Source organism: Melanerpes formicivorus, unplaced genomic scaffold (genome assembly GCF_026170545.1).
Source record: "Melanerpes formicivorus ecotype bairdi unplaced genomic scaffold, bMelFor1.0.p_v2 SCAF_58, whole genome shotgun sequence".
In the NCBI taxonomy this organism is placed as follows: Eukaryota; Metazoa; Chordata; class Aves; order Piciformes; family Picidae; genus Melanerpes; species Melanerpes formicivorus.
Window position 1 is genome coordinate 4,140,221 of NW_027142410.1, and position 14,380 is coordinate 4,154,600.

The 14,380-nt window shown below is 47.2% G+C and overlaps 1 pseudogene; it reads left to right on the forward strand.

Annotated features, from left to right (window-relative positions):
• The first annotated feature begins 10,625 nt into the window (after nt 1-10,625).
• The window catches only part of LOC137452728 (uncharacterized), a 29,843-nt pseudogene continuing 26,088 nt past the window's right edge, over nt 10,626-14,380 (forward strand).

Here is a 14,380-nt window from a genome sequence, read left to right on the forward strand (position 1 = left end):
TAAAAGATGGAATGACCAGAAAGCCATTTCCTTTTCAGTGCAAGGATGCAATTTATGGCATGACAAGAATTTCCTTCTGCTCTTCTTCTCAGCATCGTGTCTGATGTGGTGTGCACCTGATATTAAATACCTCCCACCATGCAAATCCTCCCCAGCTCTCTGCCCACCAGCAGCTGCATCATTCCTATATCCTTCTCCTCCTCCCTTCCTGCAAAGCAAAACAAAGGCAAAAATAATAAGCAGAAAGTGACATCGGAGACTCAGCGACTAACCCTCGTGGTTCTGGCAATAGCTGTCAGCTGAACAGAGTGACCTGGATGGGCTCACATCCAGCTAGTACTGCTGGCTAAACATCTTGTGTTCTCTTAACAGCTTCTTGATGTGGTTCAAAGGACAGATTACTCAACACTTCATTTACTGCTCCTGGAGGAATGATGGACCACCGGCTCCCAGGAGATGAGAATGCTCATCCTGAGCAGAACCTAGACAAAGCCATTCCTTTTAATCATCTAACAGTGATGGCCATAACAAGTGATTTATCAGTAGTGTGATGGAATTGCCCTTCTAAATACTTATGTTGCCACTGAGGTCAGAGCAATTGAGTACCAAGACATTTTACAAACTAGGCTTACATTTTGCATTGTTGTAGTGAGTTGAGAGACCAATTCTCCCACCACAGGCAAAAGAAAGACTCAGCCAAAACGGATTGCAAAAAAAATGGGAGAAAGTTCAAATGGAAAATAAAAAAAGGACACAATGAAAGTTTTTACAGAAAACCACAAGTACCATGACAAAAGAGAGAGAGACCCCAAAACATACCCAAGAACATCCCACCCCCACCTGGGGGTACACCCAACCCTCCCCCAGGGGTCTTTCTCCCCCCCAGCCCAGCCTTGGGCCTGGGCAGGCCCAAGGGAGGCAGCTCACACCATTTTACCTAGGCAGTGGCGAGGGAAGAAAGAGGAAGTGAGGACCTCTTGCTGATGTTTTATAGGAGAGCAGGGCATTATGGGATGAAATACCTGGCTTCCTGTGACCACCCACTGGGCTGGGCCCCCTTTGGGACATCCCAGGTGTGGCCTATGTGGTGGCATGAGGGGCCAGCACCCAGCCTAAACCACCACAATTGCCCTGTGCAAACCAGATGAGCTCCACTCTGTTAGCAGTTGTTCTTTCTCACTGGGGGACTACTGCTCCATGCCTTCTCTGTCCCATCTGAGGGGAGGCAGAGGCTGAAGAGTGGACTATGCTTCCCAGCAGCAGCCATCAGATTTATACCTTTTTCTTGGAAAAGGGTTGAAGCAGAGCTGCCTTATTTGTGGACCTAAGACAGGAGGATGGATTTTCTTTTTTTGCTAATCGAAGTAGATTTTGGTGCAAGACAGCAAGAATGCAGCCTATGTTATGCTCACGTGATTAAGTGTTAATCCTGTCCTGGGTACAGTAGGAACAATTAATAATCCTTGTCTGACAAGACTGTGATTCATTGGCAGAAGTCACAGAGAAAAGCAGAAAACCATGTTGACTAGCAACTTCTGAGGGGAAAAAACATCTGAAAGACACTCAACCCTGGAATGGGTTGTCCAGGGAGGTGGTCGAGGCCCCGTCCCTGGAGGTGTTTAAGAGCAGGCTGGATGAGGCTCTGGGCAGCCGGATCTAGTGTGGGGTGTCCCTGCCCATGGCAGGGGGGTTGGAACTAGCTGATCCTTGTGGTCCCTTCCAACCCTGAATGATACTATGATACTATGAACTTACTGAATAGGTGTTAGGCTCTCAGTAACTCACCTACCAGGGAACTTGTCAGGCAAAATGTAACTTAAAATGGGAGGAGGTATCTGACAGGAGTTCTTGCAAGAAGGTGAGCAACAGCTGCTGGTGGCTCCACGACAAAAAAGGCTGATAAAGCCAACAGCACAGTGATAACAGGGCAGCCTGCTGCAATTTTGTTGTACTTGACAGACATGAATGCTGTTCTTCTTCACCAGAGAAGCAGCCAGCAAGGCACAAAATTGACAACAGGAGGAGGCAGAAAAAACATTGTTTGAACCCAATGTATGGCAAACACAAGGTGTCAAAGAATTTAAAGAGAAGAGATCTTTCACTTGCTTATCTCATAATGCTACAGCTTGAGAAAAAAGGATTTAAAAAATGGCAATTCTTGACAATAAAAAGAAATTCCCTGTAACTGACAACAGTGATTCTCATGACTGCAATGCTGAGGGCTCACATAACCTCTGCAGGAAGGAAGGTGTGGTATAGTTCCATGAAATTAAAAAAGTTCTGCAAAGCATTTTGCTCTGACCAAACTGGAAATTAACATAAAAAACCTGAAGAAACTCAGCGCCCTTATACTTGAAGAAGGTAACACATACCAGAAGGGTGTACAGCTCTGAGTGTACCCAGCACTAGGATGCCAATGGACACATACACACTTAGACATGGGTTAACTGAGACTGTTACAGTATCACAGTATCACAGTATCACTTAGGTTGGAAAGGACCTCGAGGATCATCGAGTCCAACCTATCAACACAGACCCCATGACTACACCATGGCACCAAGTGCCATGTCCAATCTCCCCTTGAACGCCTCCAGGGTCGATGACTCAACCACCTCCCTGGGCAACCCGTTCCAATGACGAATGACTCGCTCGGTGAAGAACTTCCTCCTCACCTTGAGTCTAAACCTCCCCTGGTGCAGCTTGAGACTGTGTCCTCTTGTTCTGGTGCTGGTTGCCTGGGAGAAGAGGCCAACCCCTTCCTGGCCACAACCACCCTTCACGTAGTTGTAGAGGGCAATGAGGTCACCCCTGAGCCTCCTCTTCTCCAGGCTAAACAATCCCAGTTCCCTCAGCCTCTCCTCATAGGGCTTGTGCTCAAGGCCTCTCCCCAGCCTTGTTGCCCTTCTCTGGGCACGTTCAAGTGTTTCGATGTCCTTCTTAAACTGAGGGGCCCAGAACTGGACACAGGACTCAAGGTGCAGCCTAACCAAATCAGAGTACAGGGGCACTATGACCTCCCTGCTCCTGCTGGCCACACTATTCCTAATGCAGGCCAGTGTCAAATGTGTCAAATGTGTCTCAGTTAGGAGAAACAAGCAAGCAAACAATTGCTTTAAACCAACTTGTCCAACAAATAATTCTTATGCAATTACCAAAGAAGCAAACACCGCCTTTACTGCTGATGAGTTGGACGTGATGATCTTGAGGGTCTCTTCCAACCTGGTTTATTATTCTATTCTATTATTCTATTTCCTTACAAATACTCTGGATAATTTGATCCTTTCATATATCAGTGGTACTCAAGCAAGTATCGTAACCAAGTCCTAAATGGTCCTGTCCTATGGCATCATCCCAGTGTCACCTGCTGAAGGTGATATGCAGGCAGGAAAGATTAAAAGTACCACTGTACTTGCATCCATTTGGAAGCCCAAACTCTGCAGTTTGTGATGGTACCTACATAAACAGAGAGGCAGTTATTTCCTTAATGCATAAATATCTTAACTGAAGTTATGTCCTCTGACAGCTAAGTTCAGAGGATTTTTTTAGTGTTAATATAACTTGCCTGCAATGACTAAGAACTTGCAGGTCTTTTTACAAAACTATCTTTAATACCCAAATGAAGACAGATATCCAAATGGAGACAGACTGAGAGAGTTGGGGCTATATAGTCTGAAGAGAAGGCTCCAAGGAGAGTTTATTGTGTTTTTCCAGCATCTTAAGAGGGCCTACAAGAAAGCTGGTGAAGGACTTTTTAGGGTGTCAGGGAGTGATAGGACTAGGGAGAATGGAAAAAAATAGAAATGGGTAGATTCAGATTGGATGTTAGGAAGAAGTTCTTCCCCACAAGGGTGGTGAGACACTGGAACGGGTTGCCCAGGGAGGTGGTGGAAGTCTTATTCCTGGAGGTTTTTAAAGCCAGGCTGGACGTGGTTCTGAGCAACCTGATCTAGTGTGAAGTGTCCCTTCACATGGCAGGGGGGGTTGGCACCTTGCGGGTTGGCACCTTGAGGTGCCTTCCAACCCTAACAATTCTATGATTGCATGGTATGATTATATATCTTGGACACACAATTAAGATTATGCCAAAGTCATCCTGTCCTTAGTGTGTACCTCTGGTTTTCCTGCAAGTCTCTTGAATTAAATTCTGAGTTATGTGGGCACTGCCCACAACAGCTAAAATTGCTTTTCATCTCGAAGATGTTTTCCTGAAAATCTGATTAAATTATTCATCCTCACTCCAAGAGACTAACCAGAACATAAGAGTCAGAGAAGCTAAGGAAAGTCTTTACACGATCAATCAACCTTTTCAGTTCCTATGTTGTTCAATATGTCAGTTAGACAATCTGCATACAGTCAGAACCTCACCATATTCTTCACACCTACCAAGGTCTAAGAATTGATTCTTCACAGGTTTTAAATTCTGTGAGTTGACAGATTCTTATTCTCCACTCTCCTTTAGCAGTCTTTGGGATTCAAGATCCCTCCTTATTAGTTGAAATCATAAACTGAACACTCTGCCAAGCTAATTTTACTGACAACAGATCTGTGAATCTCCAAACCTCTGCAAAAGTAACTGAACAAAGGTAAATAGTGCTGGCCTCAGCAGTAACCGCTATCCCTCTTCTGTTTCTTCTTGTCCCTTGAATATGTTCTGGAATGTTTTAGGACAAGAATTTAGTCTGCCATGTGGTAGCCAGCATTAGGAAAAGGACTTGTCTGAAAAAGATGTCCAAGAAAAAAGCAAGGCAACTGATCACCTGGATGAGTTCCCTGGTCATGTTTGTTGTGCATTTCCACAACCTGTTGTCCTGACATCTGTCAGAAACCAGGCGTGGGAAGGACAGCCTGAGGCAGCACTGCCAGCAAGAGATGTTTGTCATCTGGGTTCCTCAAATGCATACACAGCCTCCTGAAAACATCATGTTAGGGCTCCTCATAAGGCTTACATAAACCTTCTGGATGTGCCTAGGCGGTCCCTTCCTCGTCTCACATGGCTGCAAAACTCCCGTCTCTAAATCTGACCACAGGCCAACGATTGGCACACATAAACACTCCATCTCTTCGGGAGAGCATTTTTCCACTTCCACAGTTCTAATTTAGCACTTAACTGGCAGCTGAAATAAGTTACCAGTCTGCAAGTGTGGTAAGTCACATCATTTTGGGTGAATAATGACACAACAAAAGCGTCTGCAATAAGTTGCCCCTCTACACTACCCTGCCCACTCAACACAGCCATACAGTCTCATTTCTTCTCTATTTTTTATTTCAAACAGTGCTGTGAAATAGCAGACACCACCTTCCCTTCTCTGCTGCGAGGCAACTACATCAGCACCGGCTAGCTCCGTGCTGCGCCGAGACCTCTAGAAGTGGAAAGAGGCCTCCAGCACGCAGGGAGATCGCTGCCTGAGAGGGCGACGTGGCTGGGGGCGTTTCCGGAGAAGCCGTGGGAAATGTAAACCCCGGCGACACCGGCAGAGGCTCTCAGGCTGCGAGCTGTGAGGCAGCAACCTTCTCCTACTTGCAATCTAGGGAGTGGGGCATGAGAGGCAGGTACGTGGTCAGACAGCTGGGAGCTCCTGGCCATCAGTGCAGGCAGGCTAACAGGCACAGGGAGAGCCAATAGTGACTGAGTGTACCCCAGGGGCTCCTTTTGAATTGGCTGACTTGAAACCCAGAAAGTGGGTTGTGAGGCATCCCAGGAGCTCCTTTTGAATTAACTCTGTAATTGGCACGAGCAGGGTGTGTGGGCAGGACGCAAGGTGCTTCAGTCTTACTGAAGGCATAATGATGGCTACTCAGGGGAGTATCTTTACAAATACATAACAGGAGTCAACTCTTAATGGAGCAGAGGATTCAATACCCTTTTATCAGGTAGCCCCCAAGCCCTCCTGCAGTAACTCACATGTGCAGGGTCAATGGGAACAGGCAGCTACCCAACAAAATGAACGATACAAATGGGCTGCCTTAAGAAGCACACCATCCACAGTGCCCTTGCAGAACAGGTATGAGGCTCTGAAAGAGGAACTGGTTGCGAGCAAGGGTGGGGGCTCACAAAGCCAAAAAGCGCCACAAAGGCCAGAGGTACCACCAAGGCCAGCCTGCCCCAGGCCAGCCATAAAAACTGATCCTGAAACGAAAAATCAAAGGGTCATTGTTGTAGGTGACTCCCTGCTGAGGGGAGCGGAGGGCGTGATATGCAGACTGGACCCACTTCATAGAGAGCTCTGCTGTCTCCCTGGCGCCTGGGTAAGGGATGTCATAGGTAAACTTCCCACCCTTGTCAGTCCTTCAGACTATTACCCACTGCTGGTTTTTCAGGTAGGTAGTGAGGATGCAGCAGTTGAGAGGCTTACAATCAATTAAAAGAGACTTCAGGACCTTGGGGCAACTGCTAAAGGGATCAGGAGCTCAAGTTATGCTCTCCTTCATCCCTCTGACATTCGTGATGGATGAGGAAACATTTAGGTTGAGCCAAGAGGTCAATTCATGGCTCTGGGACTGGTGTCATCAACAGGGGTTTGGATTTTATGATCACAGCTCATTTACAGGACACCAGAGCTGCAAGCAACCAATGGGATGCACCTGTCCCAGAGGGGCAAAAGAATTCTAGGGCAGAAGTTGGCAGGGCTCATTGACAGGGCTTTAAACTAGATTCAAAGGGGGAGGGGATTGTTAATTTCATGCTTGCCTGTGACAAACATTGGGGCAGCTCACAAGAGGCAGAGGGATGGATGCTAACAAGGGCTCTCCACTTGTTGCCCTGAGGCAAGACAAGGACGAAGCACTGGGGCACCCCAAGGGAATCAAGGGGGATTCACCTAAGAGGGTGGCACTGCCAGCCCAGCTGAAGTGCCTCTGTGCAAATGCATGCAGTTTGGGCAACAAACAGGATGAATTAAGGGCCACTGCACTGCTGGAATGCTAATGACATAGTGGCTCTTACTGAAACTTGATGGGATGATTCCCATGACTGGAATGTAGGGATAGATGGGTCCAAGCTCTTTAGGAACGACAGGCAGGGTAAGAGGGGAGGAGGTGTTGCTCTCTATATCAGTGACTAGCTGTAATCAGTGGGGCTCCACCTGGGCAAGGATGATGAGACCATATGGGTGAAGATTAACAGGAAGACAGGGGAAGGTGATGTTACTGTAGGGGTCTGCTACAGGCCACCTGACCAGCAGAACCAAGCAGATGAGGCACTCCACAGGCAAAGAGAAGTGGCTTCACATTCACACGCCCTGCTCCTCGTGGGGGATTTCAACCACCCTGACATCTGCCAGAGGGACAACAGAGCTTGGTACCAGCATTCCAGGATGTTCCTGGAATGCATAGATGACAACTTACTCCTCCAAATGGTAGAGGAACCAACAAGAAAAGGTGCTATGCCAGACCTTGTTCTCACCAATAGGGAAGGGCTGGTCACCAATGTGAGGCTCAGGGATAACCTTGGCTGTAGTGACCACAAAGCAGTAGAATTTAAGATCCTCAGGGCAACTAGGAGGAAATATCCCAAGCTTGCAACCCTGGATTTTAGGCATGCAGACTTTGATCAATTCAGGGATCTGCTGGCCAGAATATTGTGGGACAAAACCCTAGAGGGAAGAGTGGCCTAGGACAGCTGCTCAGTATTCAAGGATCACCTTCTCCATTCCCAGGAGCAAAGTATACCCACAAGGAGGGAAGGAGGAAAGAATGCTAGGAGACCTGCCTGGATGAGCAAGGAGCTCCTGGACACGCTGGCACACAAAAAGAAACTCTACAAGGAGTGGAAGAAAGGACAGCTGGAATGGGGGCATATAAGGAAGCTGCCCAAGCAGCAAGAGACCTGGTTAGAAAAGCTAAAGCTCAGTTAGAATCAAATCTAGCCAGGGAGAGCAAGGGGAACAGTAAACATTGCTATAGGTATATTAATGGTAAAAAGAAGCCTGGGGAAGGTGTGGCCCCCCTCAGAAAGGAAACAGGTGAGCTGGTGACGAGTGACATGGAGAAGGCTGAGGCTCTCAATGACTTCTTTACCTCAGTCTTCATTGGCAAGGGCTCCAGCCACACTCTCAGAATAATGGAAGATAATGGCAGGGACTGGAAGAAGGAATTGCCCATTGAGAGTGAAAAGGAGGTGTGGGGGACTGTGATGTATCTGTGAACCCTCGGAGGAGCTCTGGTGAGAAAACATCACTGTGCTCCAATGAGAATCTGGAAACTCCCTGGACAGACTGAGTGGGAATGAGAAACCACAAGATAAGATGGGAGGCCACCTGGACTAGCTTAAGAAGTAACTACAGCAATGCTACCGCTGACCCATGGGAATCTTGACAAAAGTTCACTAACCAATTGCAGGCAGCCACACTAACAATACACACACTATATGAGTTGTGTGCTGGAATAAATTGGTTTCCTTTGGCCTTCTATATGCTCTGCTTGTGTTTGATTCTTGTCACACAGACCGTCACCTTATCCCTACCCCGACCCCTACACAGCGACAAATGGTGACCCCCGACGTGAAGACCCAAGCAGTGAGTTGAAGACATTTGGGCTGCAGGTGCATGCGGCAACGGTGACGGAGCCCAGTGTAGCTGAGAGCAGTGGGATACTGCCTTTTGGTCCAGACCTGAGCTTTGACACCTGCCCAGGTGAGGTAGGTGAACCACAGGGAACATAATGGGTCAGAAATTAACAAAGGATGAGGACTTAGTCCTTGGAACCTGGAAATAGTTATTGAAATGTAGGAGTCTAAAAGTTAATGATTTTGACTTAAGAAAATTAATTTTATGGGGCAAGCAGCAAGGTTTTGAGCCCTCCTCCGTTACAGCCTTCAGCGTTCCTGCCTGGCACAAGCTAGGTAGTTACTTGTGAGATGCTATCTCGAAAGGAGATAAGGAACTGGTTGATATGGCAATTACCTGGCACCTGCTTTGTGATGTACTAAAAGATCTTAAGCAGGAGCAGGAGGAGGAAGAAGAGGAAGGGAATGATTTGGCTATGGGGGAAACGAATAAATCAGTAGAGGACACGCCGGCACCCTCTGCACCCTCTAGCCCCCCCTCGTCTGGCTGCTCAGGAGTAGATTCGACAGCGCAACACATAACAAGTGCTGCTGAGAAGCAGCTTTCTCCTAATGATCAACTTAAGTTCCTGAGGAATTGGAAAAGTCCCAACGACTTTGCAAAAATGCCATTGGCTTATCAATCTCTGAGAGAGCAGCTGAAAGGGTATGTAAAAAAGGAGGAATGTAATCAGCGTAATAATCTACAGACTTCACACCAGCAACTGCCTTTACAACAGCAATTACCCCCTCTGCCATCTGATAGCGAGGACGAGAGTCAGGGGGGAAGCTGTAAATCATAGTGTGACTGTGGCCACGAGCAAGAATGTTGAGAACCGAGAGGGGGGTGGGCGTGGGTCTGCATCTTGGACCTTGCCTCCCTGCAGTGTGACTGCTACTCCACGTTCAGCAGTGAGATTTTGGCAGCAAGTTTGCCAGAAAGCTGCTGATGTGGGTGACTGGGCTTTGGTGGAAATCTTGGATGCGCCACATATATCGGTTAGAACAGAGGAGAATTCTTCTCTATGGGTGTTTCGGATGATCCTATGGCTTTCCCTGTGGAAAAAGTGGCTCCGGGCTCGGGGCAGCAGGATAATCATCAGGTTTTGGGTTGGAAAGTCATACAGGATTTGTGATCTACAGTAGCAAAGTATGGTGTCAATTCAAGTGAAACTATGCAGCTTGTGCGTATTATAGACACTGATTTGCTGTGTCCATTTGATATTCATCACCTTGCACAGATAATTTTTCAGCCTGTTCAGTATTTGAAACTAGATGGAAAAAATTAGCTGAAAAGGCTGCAATACAAAACATGCAAAGGGATCAAAAGGATGTCCTGCGAGGTGTTGGGGCAGATGCTCTCATGGGCACAGGACCTGTGTTTTCTAATCCTAACACACAAGCTCACTGGCATCCTTCCGTACTGGAACAGAGTCAAAGAATAGGCATGTCTGCGATTCTCAAGCCGAGGGAGCTTGCATCTCCACGTCCCCGATAGACAGTTATGAAACAAGAGCCTAAAGAACCATTTCTGCAGTTTGTGAAGAGGGTTTCTGCTGCCATTGAGAAACAAGTTGATGATGAGAATCTCAGGCAAATTTTGTGTCGGCAATTAGCGAAAGACAATGCAAATGCTGACTGCCAAAAAATTATTGAAGCATTGCCAGGTGAACCATCTGTAGCTGATATGGTAACAGCCTGTTCGAAGGTCGGCAGCACTGATTTTAAGATGACTGCACTTGCAGCTGCCTTAAAATCCGGAGGCCCAGTAAGGTGTTTCAGCTGTGGGAAAGAGGGACATGTGAAAGCTAATTGTAAGCAAGTGAAAGCACAGCTTGGAGTTGACTTGAAAAATTCTTGTGCTCGTTGTGGTAAACCTGGTCAGTATGCCAAACACTGCAAATCTAAATTTCATGCAAGTGGTCAGCCTTCGCAGGGAAACGGGAAGAGGAATGCGAAAGGGCGCGTGATGACTCAAAATACCCCCCAATATTAGCAACCCATTTCCAACCAGGGCGTATCCAGCCCAGCAGGTCCAACCTTGTGCGACAAATTATCAGCCAGCACAAGGGGATCAGCAGGGATGGATGTATCCACAGCCGATGTAATAACTATTTCAGACACAAAGACACACAAGGTGCCTTTAGATGCATGGGGGCCAATTGGTAACGGGCTCAGTGCTTTATTAATAGGCACCCTTCAAGGAATAGATGTACATGTAGGGGTAATTGATGCTGATTATGTTGGGCAAATACGTGCTTTAATATCTACTGCAACACCACCTGTAACAATTTCTAAAGGGACTCGAATTGCTCAACTTGTACCTTTTGTGAGTCATGTTTCCAGAACAGAGCAGACTATCCGTGGTGACAAAGGATTTGGATCGACAGGACCACCCGCGGTGTTATGGTCTCAGATAATCACTGAGAAGAGACCACAAATGACCTGCATGCTCTCCATGGACCGTGCTACTCCTGCACAGATACGAGTCACAGGACTATGTGACACAGGAGCAGATATTACCATCACTGTGCAGCATAACTGGCCTCCTGCCTGGCCACTGGTATCGAACAACATGAGTGTGGTAGGACTCGGTGGGGTTGCTAACAGTTTTGAGTGCTAAACCTGTAGTGATCACCAACCCTGAGGGACAAAAAGCCACTGTTAGACCATATGTGACCACAGCACTCCTTAATCTATGGGAAAGAGACTGTTTGGGGCAGTGGGGAGTGAAAATCATGATGGATTTTTGCTAGGGGTCATTGCAATGCAGGGCATTACACAACCCACACTGGCATTAACATGGCTAACAGAAAAGCCTGTCTAGGTGGACCAATGGCCCCTCATCCATGAAATGCTCACTGCCCTGCACCTTTTGGTTGAGGAACAGTTAGCTGTGGGACACATAGAAACTTCACACAGTCCTCGGAACACACCTGTGTGATAAAAAAGAAATCAGGCAAATGGCATTTGTTACATGATCTGAGAAAGATCAGTGAGGTGATGGCTACTATGGGGGCTTTGCAACCAGGGCTGCCTTCACCAACCATGATACCAATGCAATGGGAAATTGTGATAATAGATCTGAAAGATTGTTTCTTTACTATTCCTCTTGCTAAACAGGACACAGGGAAGTTTGCACTTACGGTGCCTTCAGTGAACAACAGTGGACCAGCCAAAAGGTATCAGTGGAAGGTTTTACCTCAAGGTATGAAAAACTCACCAACTATTTGTCAGTGGTTTGTGGCAAAAGCGTTAAGTCCTGTTCGGGCCGCATTTCCACTAGGCTACTGTTATCACTATATGGATGACATCTTATTAGCAGCTCCCTCACAGACAATGCTAGCTGAAATGGAAACTGAGGCACACAAATCACTTACAAAATTGTGGATTAGTGATTGCTCCAGAAAAAATACGAAGTCAACAGCCATGGTTGTACCTGGGCGTGAAAGCATTAGATCAAGCAGTAATGCCTCAACCAATTCAGTTGCAAATAAATGTAAAAATCTTGAATGATGTCCAGAAAGTAGCAGGAATGATTAATTGGGTATGACCTTATCTAGGGTTGACACCCTCTAAGTTGCAACCACTCTTAGAATTATTAACAGGGGACTCAGACATTTCTGCACCACAAGTTTTAACTCCAGAAGCAAAGCAGGTAATTGAGGAAGTAGAACAAGCCATTCATAAAAAGTATGTATGGATAATTGATTTGGCTGTTTCAGTTCAGGTGTTTGTTTTAATAGAGGATCTGATACCTTTTGCAATGCTTGCACAGTGGAATTCTGACTGGCAAGATCCTCTTCATGTTTTAGAGTGGGCATTTTTATCTTTTAAAACCAAGAGAACCGCTCCTGGCCTGCTTGAGCTTTTGGCTCAGATTATTATGAAAACAAGAGCTCGATGTGTAGAATTGTTGGCAAGGGATCCAGAAAAATTGTGATACCAGTGCAAAGTGAATATTTTGATTGGTGCCTTGCCAACAGTCCAGCACTACAAGCAGCAATGGCAAATTATACAGGTCAAATTGGCTATCATCTGCCTTCCCATCCATGAATAAAAATGGGTGGACAAATTCAGTTTTCACAAAAACAATTGAGTCAATCTAACCCTGTGCTTGGTCCCACAGTTTTCACTTATGGCTCAGGAAAAACAGGAAACCTTAGAATAAACCTTAGAATAAACCAAACCAGGTTGGAAGAGACCTTCAAGATCATCGCATCCAACCCATCAACCAATCCAACCCACCCAAACAGCTAACCCATGGCACCAAGTACCCCATCAAGTTTCCTCCTGAACACCTCCAATGACGGCGACTCCACCACCTCCCTGGGCAGCCCATTCCAATGGGCAATCACTCTCTCTGTATAGAACTTCTTCCTAACATCCAACCTGAACCTCCCCTGGCGCAGCCTGAGACTGTGTCCTCTTGTTCTGGTACTGGCTGCCTGGGAGAAGAGACCATCATCCGCCTGTCTACAACCTCCCTTCAGGTAGTTGTAGAGAGTGATAAGGTCACCCCTGAGTCTCCTCTTCTCCAGGCTGAGCAACCCCAGCTCCCTCAGCCTCTCCTCACAGGGCTTGTGTTCCAAGCCCCTCACCAACTTTGTTGCTCTTCTCTGGACTCGTTCCAGCAAGTCAACCTCCTTCCTAAACTGAGGGGCCCAGAACTGGACACAGCACTTGAGGTGTGGCCTAACCAGTGCAGTATACAGGGGCAGAATGACCTCACTGCTCCTGCTGGCCACACTGTTCCTGATGCAGGCCAGGATGCCATTGGCCCTCTTGGCTGCCTGGGCACACTGCAGGCTCATGTTCAGCCTGCCATCGACCAATACCCCCAGGTCTCTCTCTGCCTGGCTGCTCTCCAGCCACTCTGACCCCAGCCTGTAGCACTGCATGGGGTTGTTGTGGCCAATGTGCAGAACCCTGCACTTGGATGTGTTCAATCTCATGCCATTGGACTCTGCCCATCTGTCCAGCCTGTCGAGGTCCCTCTGCAGAGCTTCTCTACCCTCCAGCAGATCAACTCTTGCCCCCAGCTTGGTGTCATCAGCAAATTTACTGATGATAGACTCAATGCCCTCATCCAGATCATCAATAAAGATGTTAAAGAGCACAGGGCCCAGCACTGATCCTTGGGGCACAACACTACTGACTGGCTGCCAGCTGGCTGTGGCACCATTCTCCACCACTCTCTGGGCTCGGCCATCCAGCCAGTTCCTAACCCATCGCAGTGTGCTCCCGTCCAAGCCTTGGGCTGACAGCTTGGCCAGCAGTTTGCTATGGGGGGCGGTGTCAAAGGCCTTGCTGAGGTCCAGGTAGACTACATCAACAGGCCTCCCCACATCCACCAGGTGGGTCACCTGATCATAGAAGGAGATCAGGTTGGTCAGGCAGGACCTGCCCTTCCTAAATCCCTGCTGGCTAGGCAGCTATCGTGTGGTATGATGGTGATCGATGGCAAAACAGCGTGGAATACCAAGAAGGCTCTCCTCAGATTGTTGAGTTAAGGGCTGTGACTATGGTATTTCAGCAGTTTTCCTGTCCTGTAAACATTGTTACTTATTCAGCCTATGTGGCTGGATTGGTGCAACGTTTAGATAAAGCTGTCCTTGGTCATGTTAATCAGGAGAAGCTTTTTGGAGTTTTAAAACTGTTATGGACTGAGAATCAAAAACGATGTGCTCCTTATTATGTTTTGCATATGACAAACTTGCCAGGTTTTTTGGTGGAGGGGAATGCAAAAGCAGATGCACTTGTGTTGGGTGTAGCAATGAGACCAATTCCAAGTATCAAACAACAAGCAATAGCTTCTCATCAATTTTTTCATCAAGC